At 42.1% G+C, this 22,869-nt stretch overlaps 1 pseudogene; it reads left to right on the top strand.

The window, feature by feature from the left end:
* The first annotated feature begins 890 nt into the window (after window positions 1–890).
* Window positions 891–1,355, top strand: LOC138386617 (large ribosomal subunit protein uL23 pseudogene; annotated as a pseudogene).
* Window positions 1,356–22,869: the final 21,514 nt, after the last annotated feature.

Below are 22,869 nucleotides of genomic sequence, written 5' to 3'. Positions count from 1 at the left end.
AATATGAATACTGAAGATTGAATTCAAAGTGATTTAAAAGCTCAGGATTCTCAATGAGAAGACATTTTAGAAACACCTTAAGCAATTTTATATTTTCCTTTTATGGATGCACAAAAAATATGATTAAAATTTATGCCTAAATAAAGCTAAAAGAGCTCTTTAATAAGTACAAAGTAAACGTTTTAAGAGATAAGAGGGCCTTATCTTCTAGATTATGTGAAAGCGTTTTGTTTTTCTAAGTGGTATCCAAAATAGTGATGAAATGTGATAATACAGGCAAAAGCCACAGTTAAAGAAATAGAAAACTAAAAGAGTACAATGTATAAATAAATACAAAAGCTAGTTGTTTGAAAAAGTTAGGCTTTTCATAAGCCTGGTTAAGAAAAAAGTGTGAGGGCAAAAATATGCAAGACTAGGAGCAAGAAGAGAGGCACAGCCGTAGATAATCCGAAGATTCTAACAATAGGAGAGTATTACATGCAAATCATTGGCAATCTATTTAAAAATTAAGAACATGGGCTGGCAAACTTTCTCTGTAGAGGGCCAGGTAGTAATGTTTTCGCATGTGTGAGCCAAGAGGTAAAATCAAAGATATTATGTACACATTTATATAATTTAAAATTTAATCATTTAAAAATTTATAAATCATTTTTTTAAAATAAATCATTCTTAATTCAATGCTGTAGAATGGGCAGTGGGCTTGGACTTGGCCTGTGAGCCACTGTTGACTAACCTGATCTGGAGGAAAACAATGATTTTCAGAAAAATACAATTTCTAAAAATTACCTATAAAGAGGTGAAAAATTGGAGTAGAACAATTACTGTGGAAGAAATTAGAAAGGCACTTGAAGATTTACTACCAGGATCAGATGATTTTACAGCTGGGTAAGATGGCGCCGAAGGCGAAGAAGGAAGCTCCTGCCCCTCCCAAAGCCGAAGCCAAAGCAAAGGTTTTGAAAGCCAAGAAGGCAGTGCTAAAAGGTGTCCACAGCCACAAACAAAAGAAGATCTGTACGTCACTCACCTTCTGGAGGCCAAAGACAATGCGGCTCGGAGGCAGCCCAAATATCCGGGAAGAGCAGCCCCAGGAGAAACAAGCTTGACCACTATGCCATCATCAAGTTGACCCGAGCACTGAGTCCGCAGTGAAGAAGATAGAAGACAACACACTTGTGTTCATTGTGGATGTCAAAGCCAACAAGCACCAGATCAAATAGGCTGTCAAGAAGCTCTATGACATTGATGTGGCCCAGGTCAACACCCTGATCAGGCCTGACGGAGAGAAGAAGACATACGTTCTACTGGCTCCTGATTACAATGATTTGTATGTTGTCAATAAAATTGGGATCATCTAAACCGAGTCTAACTGGATAATTCTATATATACATATTTTTTCACCTTAAAAAAATACAAATAAGGCCAGTGTTACTCCAGATCATAGAAAATTATTACAGGTCACAGAATAAAGATGGAAATCTCTCAAATTCATTTAATGAAGCCAATGTAGCATTAATATCAAAACTAGTTATTGCACAAATAGTACACAAAATATATGGACCAATATTAGTTATGGATATACCTGCAAAAATTAAAAATGAAATATTAGCAAAAAGAATACAGCAAAAATGAATAGTACATTACAATCAAGAAAGGCAAGAGTGATTGGATATCAGGAAATTTATCAATAATTTGTCATATCAACAAATTAAGAGAAAAACCATATGACCAGAGCAATCAGTGCTGAAAAGGCATTTGATTTAACCTCCCACCCCCAGCAGTTATTCCTACTAAAGAACTCTAAATGGCAATAAAGGAAAACTATTTAAATATGATAAAGACTATTTTTGAAAACAAAATAGAAAACACCATTCTAAGGATTGAAATGCTGAAGGCCAATCAATGAAATTCAGAAACAAGACAGTGATGCCACTTATTACCTTTATCATTAAAGTAATTACCAATATTGTTTAGGAGGTTCTGGTGAATGTATTAAGACAAAATAAAATAATACATTAAACATTGGGGGGAAAAAAAGAGCTACATGGATCATAGGATTCTATACCTAGTAAAACAAAGAAAGTCGAGTTCTAAACATTCCAGAATAATTAAGAGAATTTGGTAATGTTGGATATAAGCTTTTCTTTATTCTAGAAATATGGACCTAGAAATGGAAATGGGAGAAACATTCCATTTATAATGACAACAAAAATTTTAAACTATGAGTAAGAAAGTAAAGAACCTTTGTGATGTAAATGACAATACCAAAATGGAAGGATGTAAATTAATGTCTGCATAAATGAAAAAACTTAATCATGTTCTTGGATGAGAAGAGTTCATGCCATACAAAATCACTTATGTCAATATTAATATAGTAATGTAATTCCAATTAGAATTCCAATGAAGGCTTTGGGAAGTTAATTAATTATGATGATCTTAAATGTCACATGGAGGAAAAATGCCTGTGAATAGCCAGTAAAGTATAGAAAGAAACATAGTGTGGAGGCACCTGCTTTACTAAGTATGAAAACACTGAAAGCCACCATACTAAGTCATATGATATAGGCATATGGATAACTCTATACATTAGAACACAGATGGACAATTCAGAAATAGGTCTCATTTTATATGAGAATTTTACATATGAAAATGTGTGATTTCAGTTCAGTGGAGGAAGAATGATTTATTTAATAAAAAATATGAGTGCAACGGGCTGTCCATCTGGAAGAAAATTAAAGAGGACTCATGTCTAGTATCATTTATAAAATTAAATTCCAAATAGATGAAAGGAATGAGACTTGTAGGGTCTGTGTAACCTGGTGGTTGTCATATTCTGGAAGTCTGCTTTGGCTGCCACATCCCGAGTCATCCTGTCCAAAATCCTGAGGCTGGCAGGATAGCAGACACGGCCAGTTGGATCTGCCTTGCTGCGAGGGGGCTTGGAAACGAAGGTCTTCAACACGAGGAAGACGAGAGGAATGGATATGGGGTAGGTGACTGGTGGTGTCTGCTAAAGATAGCTGTTTAGAGAGAGAGAGAGAGTCTGTCTGTATTGGTATATTTTTGGCGTGGGCTGTGATCAGTTGCTGTTACTACAAGACAGGATGGCTTTCACTTGCTGTGATTCACTTTAGCTTCTGACCAGCCCTTTACTGTGGCACCTGCAGCTGCCCCTAGAAGGACAGGAAGATTGACTTCTATTTCAGCAGCTGGGGGCAGGGTGGAGGAGTCCAAATATTGTGCCTAGGAATCCCCCAAACTTTCTTTAGTACAGTTCTTTTACCAGAAGGAGGAAAGTCGTAATTACTGCTGCCTCTTTCTTCATACTTAAGTACTTTGCAAAAAAGTGGAGATGAAAGGTAGAAAACTAAGCAGAAGAAAGAAAAGCCAACTCACTTTGTACGGACCTTAGCTCGGTCACCAGAGGCAGGTGTGGGGATCTGGAATCCTTTCGCCAGCAGCCCATGGAGGAGGACCCTCAGGGCTGAGTGCTTGGAAGTGAGCAGTCAAACCCGTGGGACGGTTGCTCCTGACGTACGCCCAATTCCCAGTGCTGCTGGCGTCTGGCCCAGGAGACAGTCGGTCCCAGTGACACCCGAGAGGAGCGGCGGGCATGGGCAGGAGACAAGATGAGAGGGTAGCTGGGCAGCAGGGCCTGGGAGAGGCCTGTCCACTGCTGAGGGGGCTGCTGGAAGAGCAGCTGGCCTGAGCTGGGCCCGAGCGAGGAAGCAGCACTTCTCCAGGCTTGCCAGGGAGGCGGAGGACATTGAGCTCGTATTCTGTGGCAAAGCATTGCTGGAGCCACAGATACCCATGTGAAGGACTAAGAGGTGCTGGGGGCGTTGGAGGTTGGGGGGCAGCCATGGGAGCATGCAGCCTCAGGCCAGAGAGATGTTCGTTTAAGGGGGAAGTAAGTGAGGACAGAGACAAAGCACATGCAGAACCTTCAAGGCCACTGTCAGAACTCCCTGACAGAGCCAGGGCCTGGGTGGGGCTGTGTCCCGGCCTAGGGCCAAAGAGGCACAGCACCAAAGCTCGGCCCATCTCTCCGGCTCTCGCCAACCATGCCTGTTCACAGAACTTCCCAAGTATGATACGGCAGCATGGCTGCCCCTCAGAAAGGGGGTCCGAGGGAGGGAAGGCTTGTGGTCTAAATTCCAACTGGCCTGCTCACTGATGAGCTATCTGGCCTCAGGCAGGTGGCCAAGCCCTCAGGCCTGTTTCCTTGTTGTTAATATGAAAATGACAGGCCCTCAAGGAGCTGTCAGAGGATTAAACAAGATGATGAAACAGGCAGCACTTACCACAGAGTCTGGCACACAGTAGGCGCTTCATCAGTGCAAGTTTTCTCCATTCTTTCTGAGGAAGAAGTCCATTTCCCTCAGTCAGGCTCGCCCGGCCCTACCTTAGTTAGGTAGGAAGACTGAGGCTCAGTGAGCCTTGTTTCAAGTTGTTCTTTTATTACGTTGTTGTCTGCTACTTTCTTTACTGTTGTATTCCTTTGCCCAGAATAGTGCCCTGCACATAGTAGGTGCTCGATCAATATTGTTGAATGAATAGATTCATGTTTTTTTAATCCTTAGACCACTTTGAGTAAAACCCTAAGAATTCCATAATTTTCACCTGAACATTTATTGTCATCTGGACAGTCATATTCCTTTTTCAGTTTATATTATAGTTTTTCACAAGGAACGGCCACATTCTAAGGCCAGCACCAGGTGTCAGACCTTCCATCACACTATATGTATTAATATACACCCAAAGCCTGTATAAAAAAATATGTATTTTGAGGTAAAGATTCTGTATGATTCTTTAGAAGTTATTGGCTACTGGAAGTTTAATTGGCAATTTGCTAGGATTTCTTGGCAATCATCATGTTTACTCAGGAGTTTTGCAAGGTGAGCAAATCTAACTTACAAATGGTTTTCAGATGTAATGAATTTTTTATGAATACTAAAATGAACAACGAATGAGGTTAAATAATATTGTATTTTGGCAATAAATATTTATTAATTTACATTTTGCTGGTTTCTTCTCACATTTGGGAGTCAATAGTTTTGTATTCTGGCCTCAAATATTTTTGTAGGTCTCTGAAAAACTCACAGGACATGGGCACTGCGCCTGGAGTGCCTGATGGATAAAATAGTTTCGCAGAATTGTAGGTGTAGCAGGTTCATAATTTATCCTTATCTAGAGTAAGTCTAGGTGCTATCTTGAAAAAGGGAAAGGACATTTTAGGACATTCTCCTCTAGCTCTGGCCTCTTCTCCATTCAGCCCTAATTCTCCTTTCAGTGTCTTACCCTCTACCTACCTCTTTTTGGTGTTCACCCACTGCATTGAAAACTGTCTATGTCAAAACCATAGTTCCTGGTTCATCAGACACACCAATCTGCATTACTAAATTCTTGCAGTGGTGGGCTATCATTTGTTTTTGGATTCCCTTAAAAAGGAAAGTTTGTGAGTGTGAGCTGAAGGTAAGAAATGGTGGATGAATTCTTGGCATCAACTCAAGGGCATGTTCCCTTTCCGTGTAACGTGGCTGTCCCCCATGGCCTCTGGTGAAGGTGGTCCCATCTGGAAATCCCCTCAGCGTCTCTCCTCCTTATCTAGCACTGGCCTCCGGTCTCTTCAGTTCAGAGAACAGATGGCAGAATGAGGTGGAAAAGGAATGAATGAAAGGCAGATATTTGAGACCCTCTTTTCTAACTACCTTCTTAGATCCTTGCTACTCAGACCATAGTCTGAGGATAAGGAGCATCTGTACCACCTGGGGGCTTGTTAGAAATGAAGAATCTTAGGCTCCATCCCAGAGCTGCTGAATCAAAAGCTGTATGTTAACCAGATCTCTAGGTGGATTTGTATGAGAAGCGCTGTAGGAGACAACATCACCTGGATGTCCCTTAGGTACATCAATGTCTGCTGATCTGAATCTGACCCAATCATCTGCCTCTCTCCTGAGGTTCCTCTCTTCATCTGGGTATCTGGGGTGCCTTAAACATAATTTCATCATAGAACTTACTGTATGTTATGTTATATTTTTACTGCTTTCTCTCAATTAGATTATAAGCTTCTTGAAGACAGGCATTATATCTATTCATTTTCTACCACCAGAAGCTTGCACTGAGCCTGAAGCAAGTTTACTTCTCTAGAGCTCAGTTCTTTTATCTAAGTATAGGGGCTGGGCTTCATCTTAAAGACTCCTCCCCATCTTAACATCCTGTGACTCTATAGTGTGCCTGAAAAAAAAAAATCAGAACTGCAAGGTTGAGAAGCATCCTGAAAGCCACCCAACTCAACACTTTCCTCCACCCCTGTCCTGTGCCACAACACCCTCACTAAAGTGTGGGGCCTTTTAGTCACCTCTTCGTCAAATGACTGTCCAACTCAAGCTTGAACATCTCTCATGACAGAGAATTTAGTACCCCTGTAGCCAGTATATTCCATTTTCAGAAGGCTCCAATTTTTAGAAACTTGTTCTTATATTTGTGAGGCTACATGGTCAAATTGAAAGTAAATGGGTATTGGAATAAAATAGAACTACTCTTCAATTCCGTAAGAGCCACCTATGGTATGTGTTGGACATAAACTAAGGCATATGGCCCTTGCCTCTGGGTATTCATGCCTTTGTGTAGTCCTTTTCTTTTGAGTGTGAGTCTTGTCACTGACTTCTAACCAATAGAATATGTCAAAGATAATGGGCTATCACTCTTGTGATACATTGTGTGGCAAAGGTGATGCCATAATTATGTTACTTTATGTGAGATTCCATGTCTCTAGCTGACTTGCTATCTCTAGTGCTGGCTTTAAAGCTGTCATGAATTTTAAAGCCACAGGGAATATATTCTTCTATCAACCTAGCAGAGCTTGGAAGTAGTCCCTTCCCCAGTTGAGCCTTCAGATGAGAGCTCATTCCTGACCAATATCTCAATTACAGCTTTGCAGAGGACATAGCTAAGCCCTTCCTGGCCTTTTGACCCACAGAAATTGTGCAATAATAAAAGTATGTTGTTTCAAGCTGATAAATATGTATAATTTTTTACATAGCATAGGAAATGAATATGCTTTATAATCTTGGGCATGCTTGTAACTTCACTGAATTTCTGTAAAACAGAGATAATAATATCTACCACCTAGGGTTGTTGTAAGGATTGGAGACGATTTGTTGGCTAACAGCACACACTCAATAAGTGGTAGCTTTCCTTCTTCTTCTTGTTATTGTTATTTTCCCCTTGTACCTCCTGAACCTTTTCATGGCCAATGTCATGAAAAAGTTGTCTCCACAAGCCATCTGCACTTTCTTGCCATTCATTTACTGGTCAGCCTTCTCCCATCTAGTTCCTGTCTGCACTACTCTGCTGAAATGCTTCTTGTTAAAGCTACCAGCAACCTCTAGTTTATAAATCCAATGTCTACTTTGTTAGCAATTTACTGAACTCTCAGATGATTTTGCTATAGGTGACCACTCACCCCTTGAAACACTTGGTTGAACTTCATGGTAGTATGTGCTTCTGGTTTTTCTCTTTCATGCCTTTTTTTTTTTTTATTATTATTTCAACATATTATGGGGGTACAGAAGTTTAGGTTATGTATATTGCCCTTGACCCCCACCCCCCCTTTCATGCCTTTTTTTTTAAATCTTCCTTGGCTGACATCCTACCTCTACCAGTCTCTCTGTTCCAGAGGGCTTGGTGTTAAGCCATCTTTTCATTAAATACTTTTGCCTTATTTGAGCTCATCCATTTTTTAAATGTATGGTTTTAAACAGCATCCATAGGTTGATGGGTTCCAAATTTGTAAGTCCTTCTCAGTACACTCTTTTGAGCTCTAGACTCACATATCCAACTGCTATCTTGACTCCTCCATTTGGCTATTTCACAGGCATCTCAAATTAACATATTCAAAACTGAATACTCCATTTCCCACAGTCCCAGACTTGTTCATTCACTCTTTTTCTTCATCTTGATAAATTGTACCACCATCCACCAACTTGTTTCAACTAAAACTTTAGGGACTCACCCTTAATTTCTTGCTTTCCCTCATTTTCCCTGCCCCCATTGGCAAGTCCTATATTCTAATTAAAAAATGTGATATGTCTTGAATGTGTCCACTTCTCTCCATCTCTGCTGCCACCACTGCAGTCCAACCTGCCATGAGCAATTCCTGGAACAGTGACAACATTCTCCTAACAAACTCATGTTCAAGCTATAGCCAGTGATCTTTTAAAAATTTATTTTGAATTATGTCACTCTACTTTTGTAAAAGACTTTAATGGCATGGCTTTTCTTTGTATTTAAAATAAAATTCAAGCTTTTAGATGGTCTAAAGCTCTCTACCATGTGGGCCCTCTCACCATCTTCCTATTCTTTCCTTTCCTCCTGGCTCTCATTCACTCCAGATAATCTGTCTGCTTTGGCATGCCCCAAAAGTCAAATGTCAAATTGACACCCCAGTCCTGTGTTTTTGTCTTTCTGCATACACAATAGCTCGTTGTTTGAATGCCATTATATAGGATAATATTTTGAGGACCTTTTAACTGTCATTGAACTTCAACACTTGTTATTGCAACCATGTATTTAACTCAGTTGAAACGACAACAATATGAATAGCTGTGACCAAGTTTGCCACTTAGACACAATGACATCTCTACCATAATTGCCTTAACTCTAAGTCCAGGCTCTTCCTGCCTCAGGGCCTTTTTACATGCTGTTTCCTCACCTGAAATGACCACCTACCTGCTCTCTGGAGAGTGTCTTTTCAATGTTTGGGTCTCAGTTAATTTTATTTTCTTACTGCTCTATTTACTTTAGAATTCTCCCCCTCTTCTCTGACTGTACCTTATTTTATTTCTTTCACAGTACGTATCACACTTTGTAATAATTTATTCGCTTGTTTTCTTATCATCCATCTGCCCCACCAGACCATAAGTTTCCTGAGGGTGGGTTCTGAATGTTAGGTGACAACTCAATAGAGTTTTGTTGATTGAATGAATGAATTACAATACTGTATTCTAGTTTTACACTTGGGGGCCATCCAGAAACAATGTCATGACTCTCATATAGGCTGCCCTTTCAGTTCCTTGAAGACACTCTCCTCCCCCATCCCAAACAAAATTATTTTTCCCTGAGATAAAATATTTTCCAACTTTCCTTTTCTCACATGATTTTGATGCCACTTTATCATTCTGGTTATTTACTCAACAAATCCATTCAATAAAATAACAAACATCAGTCGCCCTCCTTTGGACAGGCCCCAGTTCTATTTGTCAGTGTTCTTACCATGTGTCTTCCTCATCCTCCAAGAAATGGGTGGTCCACAGAGTTGAACAAACCCTAGTGGATGCTGACTGACTAGCTCAGCTCAGAGTTGACCAGGGCTTTCCCATCCTTCATTTTAGAGTCCACACTGTTGTTGATTCATCCCAAGTGGGAGTTTCAAGAAGTCTAGCTGGGAGCAGTAGTGGGGAGGTGGCAGTGTATCAATTACATGTCTGTGGGTTCATGCAACAAAATACTCTATTACTAGCAATAGACCAAACAATAAAGATGTTTAATATCTCACATAACCAGATTCCCAGTCTTTAGGCTAGGTTAAGAAAGGGGCGCAGGGACGTCATCAAGGACAAAGGTTCTCTCTATTTTCCTTCTCTGCCACTTTCAGTGTAGCACTTGGTTCTTCATTTAGCCTTCCTCATGGTTTCGGGGATGGCTACAGTGGCTCCAGGCATCACCAAGCCCAGAGGTGGAAAAGACAGGTTTCTTCTTATGGATCTTTTTTTCTTTTTCTTTCTTTCTTTTTTTTTTTTTAAAAGATCCCAGAAATCTTCCACAACCTACCACTCTCATCCCTTTCCATCTCATTGGTCAGAACTAGGTCACACACCCACCCCTAAAACAACCAATGGGAAAGAAAAGAGATCACCATGTTGGGATCAGTTCACGAAGATTCTCTGGCGTGAAGAAAGACCATGTCTTCTCTGAAGCACAAGACACCCTAAGCCTTGAATCAACTCAGGGTTCAGTTAGCAAGGAAGCTGGGGTAGGGAATGGCAACCAGTAAAGTCTGCTACCGGGCAGCTGATGCCTTTGGGTTCTCAGAACCTATCTCTCTCGTGAATCAAAGTCAGCAAGTGGCTACTGTCTCATGAAATGAGATGTTCCCCTTTATGAATTTTCAAGCACTTTAAAGGTAGTTACGTGTTTTCCTGGGAGTGAATGTTATTGGGGACATATTATATTTCATCAAACCTAAGAAACCATCTAAGATAAGATATATCATTACTTTATGAACATCTAAGATTGAAAAGTTATTTTAAACTCTGACACTATGTCTTAACAGTAGTTCTGCATGAGTGTTGAGTCTGTAATAGTAGCCCCTTACTGCTTTGAAATTCCTTTCATCTCTTCTGAGGAATTCAGCAATTACTCTTACTATCAGTTGCATTGCTTGATGTGGAGCAAATGTAACTACTTCATTTCTTGTGGATTTCTTCTTTTTTTTAGGCCTCATAAAAGAATTGGTTGCTGCTTTGTGAGAAAGTATGAAATTGCATTTGTTCCTATAACAACAAATATTTGGTTCACTAATGTCAAATTGATACCCCAGTCCTCTATTTCTGTCTTTCTGCATACACAATAGCTCATTGTTTGAATGCCAGTATGTAGGACAGTATTTTGAGGACCTTTAAAACATCGTTGAAACTCAACACTCATCTTGCAGCCATGTATGTAGCTCAGTTTAAAAGACAATGTGAACAGCCGTGACCAAGTTTGCTGCTTAGAGTCAGTGACAAGTATACCACGATTGCCTTGATTCTAAGGCATATCCTGATTTTATAGGTGTTGAAATGTAGGGGAAAAGCATGTTTTAGAATCGATAAAATGTGGTCCATCTGAATAGCTTGATAGTCTGTGGCTTAATCCAAACTGTCGATGGCTCCGTGCCCCTCATTAACGCCTGGGAGAGCACGGGCACTGCAGCCAGCTAAAATCGCAGGAGAAGGCAGGTCGCTCATGGCATGAGTGGTTCTAATTAGATCAGAGAGACGTGGAGCAAGGCTCTTTGCTGAGCTGGCTGTTCAACATGAGTGGTCACCACCAGCGCTTGTAATTTTCTTATTGCTAATTGGACCACTGCTTGTGTCGTCTGTCACTTCCTGCGTTTGTTTTCTGCTTCACTGCACTCTCCACCAAGGCAATAAGATTCTGCTAGAAAGGAAGGAGTGTGTGTGTGCGAAACACAGAGAGAGAATGAGACACACACACACACACACACACACACACACAGAGGTACTGGCCAGTCTTGTGTTTAGTGAAGAAAAACACTCACCTTAAAAAAAAAAAAAAATCAGTTCCTGGGATGATGGGATCCAGTCAGCCGTGTGAAGTCAAGGCGGAAAACACGAGCCCTGTGTGGGATTCTGCGGAAGGGGCGCATCAGCACTTTCCCTTCAAGGACCCCGTCTTTGGGATGAGGTCAGACTCCCGCTGAGCCTGTGTCTGAAGGCTGCAAACTGTGGAAAACAGAACCAGGCCCAAGACCAGGCCTCCCTGCTGAGATACAGATTTCCAGGGGGGAGAAAAAAAAGGAAGGGAAAAAAACATGTGAGAACCATTTAGTCTGATGTCAAGGAATTGAAAAAGTACTTTCTTTTTTCAAGATTCCTGGAAGAAAAGAAGCCCTTTTGGCAAAGTTTCACCCTGCCTTAGAGTTTGTTGTTCTTGGGCATCTTGGCCCCTGGACCACACATCCTGCATGAGACTTTCCCATGTGACGTGAACTAGACTAAAATGTCACCTTGGGCTTGTCAGATCTAGAAAGGAAGGATTGGATTGACTGACATCTGTGCCCTGTGTTGTCCTTTTTGCACCCCCAATGCCTGCAGGCTGCGCCTTGAGGCAGTTTCTGATGTGATTTTAGTGAACCACGCCTTTCTTCTTGTTCTCCTGGCCCCCAAATCATTGTTTCTTCTTTTAATGTTTGCATCTTCACTATCTCTTTTCTTAGCAAAGAGCAGAGGAAAAGAAAAGTTCTTTCTCTTCTGCATAGTAGGTGGTATAGGACCATCACACATTAGTTAAGTGTTTGTGCTCTGTATGCAGTTTGACAAAACTAGGTTCAAAACCTGGCTCCTTCACTTGCTAATGTATTACCTTGGGCCAGTTTGTTAACATCTATAAATCTATTGATTATCTGAAAAATGCTGATAATAATGGGAGACCCACCCCCCACTGATCTGAGGATGAAATGAGATGAAATGAGATCACTCATACTCGGCCATGCACTGCTTGGCACCTGGTAAGTGTTCAATGATTGTAGCCAGCACTGGTACGTTTCAATGTGTGACAGGTTTTAAGTTCCTTCTTAGGCTTTATAGATTTCATCACTGTCAACCCATGTGTCCTGGAAGGAGGATTCTGGCCTTGACCATGTTCTCATTTCATGAACAAGCTTTCCGAGGGCGATCGCATCTACCTCCATTCTCTATCTCCAGTCTCATACTGCACTGCTGGTCAAGCTTCTCTTCCCAGCTCCAGATCTACAAATCCATCTGCTGACAGAACCCAATTTGCAACTAATACTGAAACTGAACTCACTTTCTCACCCCAAATATGCTTTTCCTCTGTGGTTTCTCTCTCACCCCATTCACCAGTCATTCAGTGCAGAACCTGGGGCCCATCCCAGCCCCCTCTGCCCCACCCTCCTCACTCCTGTCCGGCACCCTCGATTCTTACAGTTTTACTATAATGAGCATTCCTAACCGCCTTCTTCATTTCCATTTTCTCTGTCTTTCAATCCATTCTTCACTTTGTTGCTCTTGTCTATTCACCACACACTGCTTAAAACCTCCAGTGGCTCCACACAATCTTTGGTGTAAAATCTAAACTCTGCAACAGGCTTGCAAAACCCTTCCTGATTTGGTTCACCCCTTTCGCCTCACCCACCTCTCTCCCTTTGTCTTTGTGTTCTTCATACTCCAGCCATTTTGGAATTCTTGAATGCTCTTCTTGACCAGATGGATATCCCTTAGGCTTTGCATGAGCTCTTCCCTCTGGGGTGCACTTGCCCTGATTTCTTCATTGGGTGATTCATTTCTTCAATATTCAGCTCAGTTTATACTTTCATAAAGCCTTTCCTGACTCCACCCCTCAAATCTGGCTTAGATTCCCCTCCCATTGCATCCTAGGCATTCCTGTACCACAACTTTTACGATACTCCCAGAATGAAGGGAATTTGTTGTTTTGTAGCTCTGTGTCCACCATCCTTAGCATCAAGTCTGGCACACAATAGAAATGCAATATATGTTTTCTGAAAGAGTGAGTGAATTGATGGGCACTAAAATCCGGGGTGTGTGTGTGTGTGTGTGTGTGTGTATATATCACACCCCCATGGAGTACTACTCAGCCATAAAAAGGAATGAAATAATGTCTTTTGCAGCAACTTGGATGGAACTGGAGACCATTATTCTAAGCAAAGTATCTCAGGAATGGATAAACAAACACTACATGTACTCCTTAATAATTGGGAGATAAATGATGGGCACACATGGGCACACAGAGATGTAAAGGCCATTGGAATCCAAGAAGGGGCGGGTGGAAGGGATAGGAGGTAAAAACTTACTTAAAAGGTACAATGAACAATATTCTGGTGACAGGCACACTAAAAGCCCTGACTTAAGCATTATACAATGTATACATGTAACAAAAACAATATTTTGAAATTAAAAAAAAGACAAAAATCAAATTATTATTATTTCTTAAAAAAATAAGAGTGAATGGTAGAAGGAAGGAGTGGATAAGATGTTAATGATTGTTTTGACGGGAATAAATCTAAGAGTTAGATTGTCCTCCAAGGCACAATGTCTATACATTGGCACTTGCCACAGGAGTCCTCGAACTATGAAATGAATTGCCTGAGCTCAGTCTCAGTTATCTGCACATGGAGAGCACCTCCATTGCCGACTATGCTCAATATAATAAAAATGACATTGCCCACTAAGGCCGGGTCCCCAGAGAAGGAATTAGCCAGGCGGCCTTCCAGGTTCTGTCTTTCTCACGATGAGCTCTCATAAAGAGTCTAAGTCCACCTTTTCAGTACTTGTCTTAGGAGTGCTGAAGACTTTGGAAGAACAAATGCCAAGATATATTGGTAGGTCAGCTCTGACTCCAGTCTTTCTCACTGGATACTACTGTTTGTTTTTTGTGCCAGTTTTCATTGTCAAGTGACTTTGCACCATCTCTTCTACCTCACTTTCTGTTATTATTTCTTGTTTCTCTGTAGCTAGAAATTTTGACAGCACATGAATATAATTGTGGATCTGGGGGTGCTCTTTGAACACTTGTGGGTTTTTACAGTTTTTAACAGATTGTTAAGACTTCTTAATCTCCAACTTACCCTGGGAGTAATTCAGTTCTGAGTAGCTCTGATCAACTTACTTTTCAAAGCATTTATCTTCAGCACACTAAGGGAGCTTTAACTTATCCTTCACCCAGTTTGGTGCATTTTCGGTATTTTTGTCTCTTGTTTCTTTAAGGAACAGAATTAAAGCAACAGGGAGGGGGGTAGAGGTAGCATTTATTAGGGGGACTTGTCCCTCTCTCCCATTAACAGCGTCTGTTGTTTTTTCATTCAGTTATTATAAGTCAAAAGTTAATTTTAGATCATGGCTAATGTCTTCTGTTTCTTTAAAGGAGCTTTTAAGTGCCAAGAAGGCCATGCCCATTCTTTAAGTGGTAAACCTGGCAAGGGAAGTTACTAGATTTATACAAGGGTATGTAGCAAATGAGCATCCAACTCCGAGAAGGATACTCTGACACATTGCCACTGCACGATTTTGCTAACTGGATCAAGATGGTCAGATCTTTTATACTTTGGGTGACAAACTTCCTTTATCAGTCATTGTCCTCCTTTGTGACTGGACAGAATTTTTTTTTCTCATAAGCACAGAGATTTGACCTCCTTTAATGCTGACCTCAGGATCTTTTAATTCATAAGCTCATCATCCTTAGGTACTCAAGTCATAACAAATGAGGCACACAGTTCCTCAGACCCTTGCAGATGTCTTTTCCCAGGTGACATCAGTCTGAGATTGAATCAGAAATGCTGACTTAGCTGATGCCCTGAAAGTCCGAACATCTTCTATGCCGTAGTTTTCAACTCTGCTATAAATTTGAAAGAAAATTCCAGAACTTACGCCCTGACCCCAGCGATTTTTATTTAACTGGTTTGGGCTGAGGCTCAGGCATAGTTATTTTAAAAAAAACCTCCTTGAGTGATTTTCATTTGCAGCCAGGGTTAAGAACCAATATTGTTGGCTATCCTACCAGTTTGGTGCAAAACCACTTCATCCTGAAAAGCAGGCTATGTCGAGGCAGGCTATGTGGAGGCATGGCCAAACAGGTCAGAACTTTGCTCCATTTTAAATTTAAGCCACATTTATTACACTCTCCAGATGCCAAAGAAAGAATGCCGGCTTATCCTTGGGAATTACAGACTAATGCTGTAACTCCTCTGTACGGAGGCCCAGACAAAAGAAGCAAACAGAATCATTCAAGATTCTTTTTAAAGCAACAGGATGGCTAGAATTTGAACGGAACAAGCTGGCATGCCTTTGGAGTGAGTAAAATTCTGCCTCTTGAACCTGTCAGAAGTCCTTGAAATGAGGCAGTGGATAAAAGGAGCTAGTGGTTATAATTTATTTAGTCTTTCCAGAGGCCTTTGGTTGTTCAGCGACTACGGAGGAGCTGCGGCACTGCCAGGGATTGAGGAGTGATTAGGAGACGGGACGCCTTGAATCAGGCACAAGTGTCCATTTTCAATGTGGCCAGCTTTGGTGGGGATCCGCACATGCTCTGATCAACAAACTTTGAGATTCTTAAGATTTGTTTCTTGTTTTTATTAACCAATTTCATAGGACCCTTTGAGAAACAAGGCTCCTCCAGCAAAGGAGTTAATTATCGGCTCTCTGACCTCTCCTGCCTGTCTCCGATCAGAGCCTTCCCTCACCCTGGCAGCAAGGTCGAGTGGCTGTTGGTCTGGCTTTAACCCCACTCTGAAAAATGTAAGCTCTTCTAAAGTGCTACAAAGAAAATAAATTATGGACATTCTAGGGACTGTTTTGGAAGACTGAGGGGATGTGGTAATCCACTTAATGATAGGCAGACAGAGCACGAACTGCAACCTGGAGAGCTGCTTAGAAATTACGTCTCTCTCCTCCCATCTCCAGGGCCTGCTGCGTTGGCCTGGAGACCTGTGTTGCCAAGTTGGCCCAGACCCTGTATATCTTAGGTCCTCTGGAAGATTTTGCCTCTTCAGCATCTTCTTCTGCTTTTTTTAATCTTAGAACTGTGGGGCTTTTTTTTGAAACTATTCATCACACAGCTCTCACTCCATGGAATTCAGGTGGGAGCTGATACTACCTCCCTCTCTCTGTAACATACATATATCTGAGCTCCTAGGGCGGGCATGTCCCCTAGGCATGGCCAATTAGCATATTGTATCCCTTTGACTCAGTGACTGGTATAGGGATGATCACCTGGTCCAAGATGGTGCAGTGAATTCTGGCCCAGGGACTTTGTTGGAAGTATTGAGAAAGAGGGTCCTTCTGTCTGCTGAGTTTGCTAAGCTGGTGACCAGGGCCACTCTGAGGAGGGTAGCTTCTTGAGAAAAGGAAACAGAACAGAAGAAAGCAAAGTCAAGAGATATAGTATGACACAATTTGTGACATCTTTTAAGTACCTGGATCCAATTATGTTTACCACACATGCCTACTGGAGTTTTCTGTTGTATTAGTCAACAACCCCCCCCTTCTCTTGTTAAGCTTGTTAAAGCTGTGTTTCTGTCACTCACAGGATCCTTTGATCAGAGGTCTCTAGTGGGTACCTTCCTCCACACCTAGTATCCCATCCAATTAAAACAAGTTTCCCCTGTCTCCTTAGGCTGTTGGGGCAGGTGTGTGGTGAGATCATCTGAAAAATGAGTATGTGCCTCTGGCCAATAGAAGAGAGCTAGGATGGGGTTGGGGGTTGTCTCAGGTGAAAGGTTTTCATTTTGACAGCATTTTTCTGGAGCCAATGGTTCTCCCTTTTTGGTTAACTCAACAGTGATTATGGAGAATTAGGGAAAGAGGGGATTGGGAATGAATCATTACTGAGCATCTTCCACATGCCAGGTACTGCATCAAGTGCTTAACATATGGTACCTCATTTAATTCTTACAAAAACCTGTGTATTTTACCCTTGCTTCACGGATTGGAAAATCACATCAATAACAACAATAGCTACTATTTATTGAATGCTATGCTTCAACATTATCTATAATTCAACTTTATCCACTATAATCATAATAACCTGCAAGGTAGAGACTATAATCTATATTTTATTGATAGAAACAAGGTTTGGAAAGATTAAATTGTTCATGGTCACTCAGCCAAAGAGGACAAGTCTGTATTTAGATAGACACAGTTTGGAAACTAAGCTTGATGTGAAACAGATCTTGACTTACAGGCTTGTTACAGGCTTGGCTGGGAAGATATTTGGACTAACAAGGGCCTGTCAGCATGCCTGACATTGGACGGGGAAGCACAGCTAACAGGACTGTCATGTATGGTGTTGACCCTGAGTTATCCACCTCAGACTCTGGCATGGTAACCAACAGCTTTAGTTAGGTCCTCTGGTCAGGTTACTTGCTTAACAAGATCTAAAGGAATTCTCTACCCGGGACTCTTAAAAACAGGAAGGAATAATTAAGAACACTGTCTAGGATACAGCTTTCATCCAGTTTATATAATATATCGTAAAATAAACCCACACAGATTTAAAACATACTAGATGCTCCTTATATTTGAGCATCTGGCGTCAATTACTACTTGGTATAATAGTGAGCTGGCTGGGATCAGGAAGTAGCTGTCAGGCCCTATTAGTATTCTCCTCTGTTGTGCCAGTCCTGGACATTATGCTGGTCCATGCTAATGTCCTGTAGTGACCTGTGTCCCACACTAATCCATGCCGGCCCACTTCAGACGTTTGTCTTCTTCCTGAGTCAGAGTCAGTATCAAAATTACAAGGAGTTCTCTTTGAGAATGCAACCACTCAGAGCTCAGTCTTTAAGGTTTATCAATTGCCATTCATTTCTGTCCCCACCCATGGCTATGACACTTGTGGCAGGCTGAATAATGGCTCCTAAAGATGTCCACATTCCAATCCCTGGAACCTGTGAATATGTTAGTTTATATGCGGAAAGGTGCTTTGCAGGTGTGATTAAGGATTTTGAGGTGGAAAGAGTATGCTGGATCACCCAGGTGGGCCCAATCTCATCACAGGGTCCTTATAAGAGTGGGGATCAGGTGGGTAGCGGTTGGTAGTTGGGAATGATGACAGAAGCAAAAGGTTGGAGCGAGGCAAGGACAGGGCTGTGAGCCAAGGAGTGCAGCCAGCTTCTAGGAGCAGGAAAAAGCATGGAGACAGACTCTCCCATCAGAGCCGCTGGAAGGAACCATCTCTGGCTACACCTGGGCTTTAGGTTAGTGACACTGATTTTGGACTTCTGACTTCTAGCACTGTAAAATAACAAATTTGTGTTGCGTAAGCAGTTAAATTTGACTAATTTGTTACAGTAGCAATAGGAAACTAATATAATGCTCCACACCAAAGCTTAGATGCTAGGGGAAGGGGGGCTTTTTCCCCCTCCAGCAAATGCCTTCTGCGAATACCTGCCGCACAGTGTTTTAACTGCATATTTGTGAAGGTGGACAGCTGACGTCCCCTGTTCCATGAGGATGGGCTTCTGGCGCTAAGGGGGTGGGGGAAAGAATACCTTTTGGTTTGCGCACATCCCCAACTACTCCCCTCCCCCCCATTATTTACAGGACCTTTACTCTCCATTTGCCTCGTGTGTCACACTGGCAGTCACTTGCGTGACCACAGCAGAGGCAGGTAACAACTGTCCACGTGCTCATTCACTGGGCTTCACTGTGAAAGACGGGTCCTTGTCAGTTCACTAATTCAGTTAACCGTTTAATTCACGCTTACACATTGTGGCGTGGAGGCGGTAGGGGAAGGCCCCCTGATGGGTTACTGGGTGTCTCGAAGGTGGTGAATGCATTAGGGGACTGGGCCTCAGCTGGGCAGGAGGGTGACCTGACTTAGAATGTGACTTGGGTATTGGAGCCAGTTAAGCTCAGAGCTGATGAGACTGCATTTTACACATCTGTAATTGGGCATATTGAATGCTGGTGACTGAAATTTATAGTCATCATTCTGGGCCTTCCCTTTAGTAGGGGAAAAAATTATCATGAGAAAACGGCTTAGTAGCCATGAAGTTAGTGCAAAGAGAAGTATTAATATATGAGTTTTAGGGGTGTTTAATTCAGAACAGCTGTTCTCAAATGGAGGCACTTTTAAAAAAATGTTCAGTGAAGAGCAGTAAGTGGGGTTGTCTAGGAGAGCTGCTCTGAGTGCTTTGGGGGTGGGAGTCCCAGAACACAGCAGTGGGCTCCTCCCCTCACCTGCGGTGGCCCTGAGAGGCCTGCTGTGTCAGTCCCATGCCCCGGCAGGACAGATGTTCTTGGTAACGCCTGCCTTGGTGTCTCTTCCATCACGCCGGGGCTGGACCAGCACTGTCAGCCGTGGGCTCTCGGGGCTGCCCCTTGTGTTCCAGAGTCTGTTCTTAAACTGGCTATAATACAATTGATTAGGATTTATTTTTCTAAATTACAATCACGTGTGAGTTTTTGTTTCTTTGAAATTGCATTCTGGTCCCCTTGTTTGGCATTTTGCACGTTCCCAGTCTCTTTAGTCACACATTTACAATCTTCGAGTTTATTTCCACAGATGGCTGAACTCATGCATTATGCATGGGTGTTGCTGGTGGTATCTCAGAGGGCAGATCTGAGTGTCTTCTGGGGACCACAGTCACTCTTGTGTTTTATCCACGTGTGTTGTGACAGTTTCACCTTTGGGGTGCCTGCTTTCATGGGAAACCCACCCACTAGCATAGCGAGAGCACTTGGCAGGGGACAGAAAACATAGTTTCATGTTTTCCCCAAATTCCTGAGTGCGGAGAGTATTGAAAGTGCTAATATTGAATTAGACAAATCAGGGGTATATAAACTCAGCTTCAGAACTTGAGAAACCCAGGTCGTGATTCTTTGTTCTGCAACAGTGCAAAATCCCTATGTTTTCACCAATCTACAAGAGAAAAAATATTTGAACACTCTGGTACGACTCAACTGACAATGACACTTCGGTGCCAGCATCTCTATCGTCTGCGTGACCATGCTAACTCAGCTCTGCTAGGCTTGGTACCCATATTTCTTACATTCCTTCAATCAATTGCTATTCTAGCTGTGGTTAGTTGCAACTTCTTTCTTGTAATTGTGTTTAATGAAAATCGATGTCTAAACAGTAATTTTCCTTTTCCCCGGTGTCCTTCAGGGGCTATGCATATATTATAGCTTCTGGTCTCCCTGTCCACTCCCTCTTCCCTCCCGCCACTACCATCTCTGTCCCCACCTAGTTCAGAATTCTTGTGACAGTTTGGAGCAGAGTCACCTGTGTCCCAGGAGGAGGAATAAGCAGGCTGGCACACCACTCATCGTGTGTGTGCCAACACTTTCGTCACACACCATATGGTGCAAACTGTTGTCCTGTCTCCCAGGGCATCAATATTTGTTCAAAGACCCTCAGGCCCAGCCCCTTCCCCACAGAGGGCTCCCTGCAACCTTACAGCTGTGCTACCTGCCTTCAGCACTTGAACTTGACCTGCTAATGCTGCGCTCCAGAAGATCAGCCCAGTGTGGGAGATGCATGGATGGGTTAATTACACACCACTGAGGAAAGTCTAGCCCTCAGAGCAGGAACTCTCTTGAGGCTAAAGCCACCATAAGTGCTTGGGAAATGCTGATGCCTGGAGAGAAAGAGCTAATAATTCCCCTGTCATTTCCAGACCACCAGAGAAAGCCCAGTCCTGAGGGTGTTAGAGGGAGGGGCTGTCATTGTAACAAGTGTGATGACTAGGGGTCATCTTAATTGAGCTGCTAAATGGAGTTGTGTGTCCTTTATTCTTTTTAATGTGGAAGGGTCATTGTTTTTATGACTGTACTTATTTCATCTTTCTTATAACTGGCTTGGCTTCTTGGCATAGCTGGGTATTGTAGACTGAAAAATTATTAGGAGTAATTTTTCCCCTTCAAGTGTAAAGCTGCCTGTACTTCATCCTAGGCTATCTGTCAAAGGTACTTAGTATAACCTGACTTGTAGTAGGTGAGTGGATGAATTGGATTTGCTTGCAGCTTCTTGGCATGCATTTCTCAAAATGTTAGCAATCTGTGAGCTACTAGCAGGCATTTGGTATACTTGTAGACCACCAATATAATGGGAAAAAAAAAAAAGGATTCAACACTATTTCTTAGTAAAATTAAAACTGCACTTAAAACCATAATTTAGTCCCAGTGAGAAACATAAAGTTTGTTTCACTAATGTATCTGTAGCCTGCTCAGTGGTAGAAAGCTTAAGCCACAGATGAGTGTTTCTGTCTAGTCCATTGCTTTTCTTAGCTCATATTTCTCCTAAATTTGAAAATCTTAAGTTGTAACTAGAAGTCTCTGGTAATGAAGGGACATGCAGGGTGGCTCTGTCAGATAGTTCTGGATATCCGAATACAACATGACCTCTATATAGAGCGTTTTATCACCGTAGCCTTGGTGCCCATATGCCCTGTGGAAATCTGGATGTTTTGACAAGGAAGGTGATGATGAATAGATTCCTCATTTACTCTTTGGTTTTATTTGCAAACTTTCTTCCAATACTGTCATAACATTTAGATATGGCTTTTAAATATCATCATTAATAAACCACATATTTCCCTCTGAAGAGAAGAAAATTGTTTTGGAGAATAACCACTTCCAGAGATGGAGTTGTCTGCAGTTTGTTTCTTAAAAATCCTGATGTCTTATCCCCAACATTGAAAATACGGTATTTGAGCTCTTGAAGTGATAGGTTCAAGCTGTTTAGGACACTGAACTGTTACATGTAACTTGAGCAACACAGTTGAAATAGGTATAAAAATGGTCTCTACCAGCACCCAGTGTCATGGAGTTTTAAAAAAAACTCATGAGCCTCTTTCCCCTTGATATCCAGAGCATTTTGGTGAGTCGGTGCACAGAGGACTCGCTGTCCCTCACATGGCATGCTGGAACACTCCACACTCAGTGGACATGATTTGATTTGATACACAACATTAATGTTAAATCAAAACTATGGCTTAAAATGCCACTTTTATGCTAATGATTCCCATGAAAAGAAAATTCCAGGCCTAGCCTGTGGGTCCCAGAGGAGGGGCTGGTCCTGGGGGCACCCCGCCTAGATCACACCTCCAAATGACACACAGATGCATGAGCTAAGTAAACTCTTACTGTTTGTGTTGCTGAGATCTTGCAATTGTTTGTTACACAGCAATAGCTAAGCAAAGTACCTTATTTCTATCATTACCTCCCTAGAGTCTATTTCCATGCAGCAGCCCGAGTGATCCTTTTAGAAGTCGTATTTTGTAGGTTAGTTATTGCCCTTGTGATTGGCCAGAATTGGTCCTCATTTCACTAAGAATAAAACCAAAGTCTTCATAAGGGCCTACCTGAACTGCTCCCCCGCTACTCGCTTTCACCCCACACCCACTCACACACACTGAAACACAGGCGCTCACACACCCACACCTGCTAACACACACTCACACCCACCCAAACGCAGCCACACACACCCAGAGTCACACACACCCCCCACACCCCCACAGGCTCACACACGCCTTTACTCCGACCTCATCTTTCACAACTCTCCCCAGTGCTCACTCTGCTCTGACCATACTTGTTTCCTTGCTGTTCT

The sequence above is a fragment of the Eulemur rufifrons genome, chromosome 7 (genome assembly GCF_041146395.1).
Source record: "Eulemur rufifrons isolate Redbay chromosome 7, OSU_ERuf_1, whole genome shotgun sequence".
Classification (NCBI taxonomy): Eukaryota; Metazoa; Chordata; class Mammalia; order Primates; family Lemuridae; genus Eulemur; species Eulemur rufifrons.
This window is presented reverse-complemented; position numbering and strand designations above follow the sequence as displayed.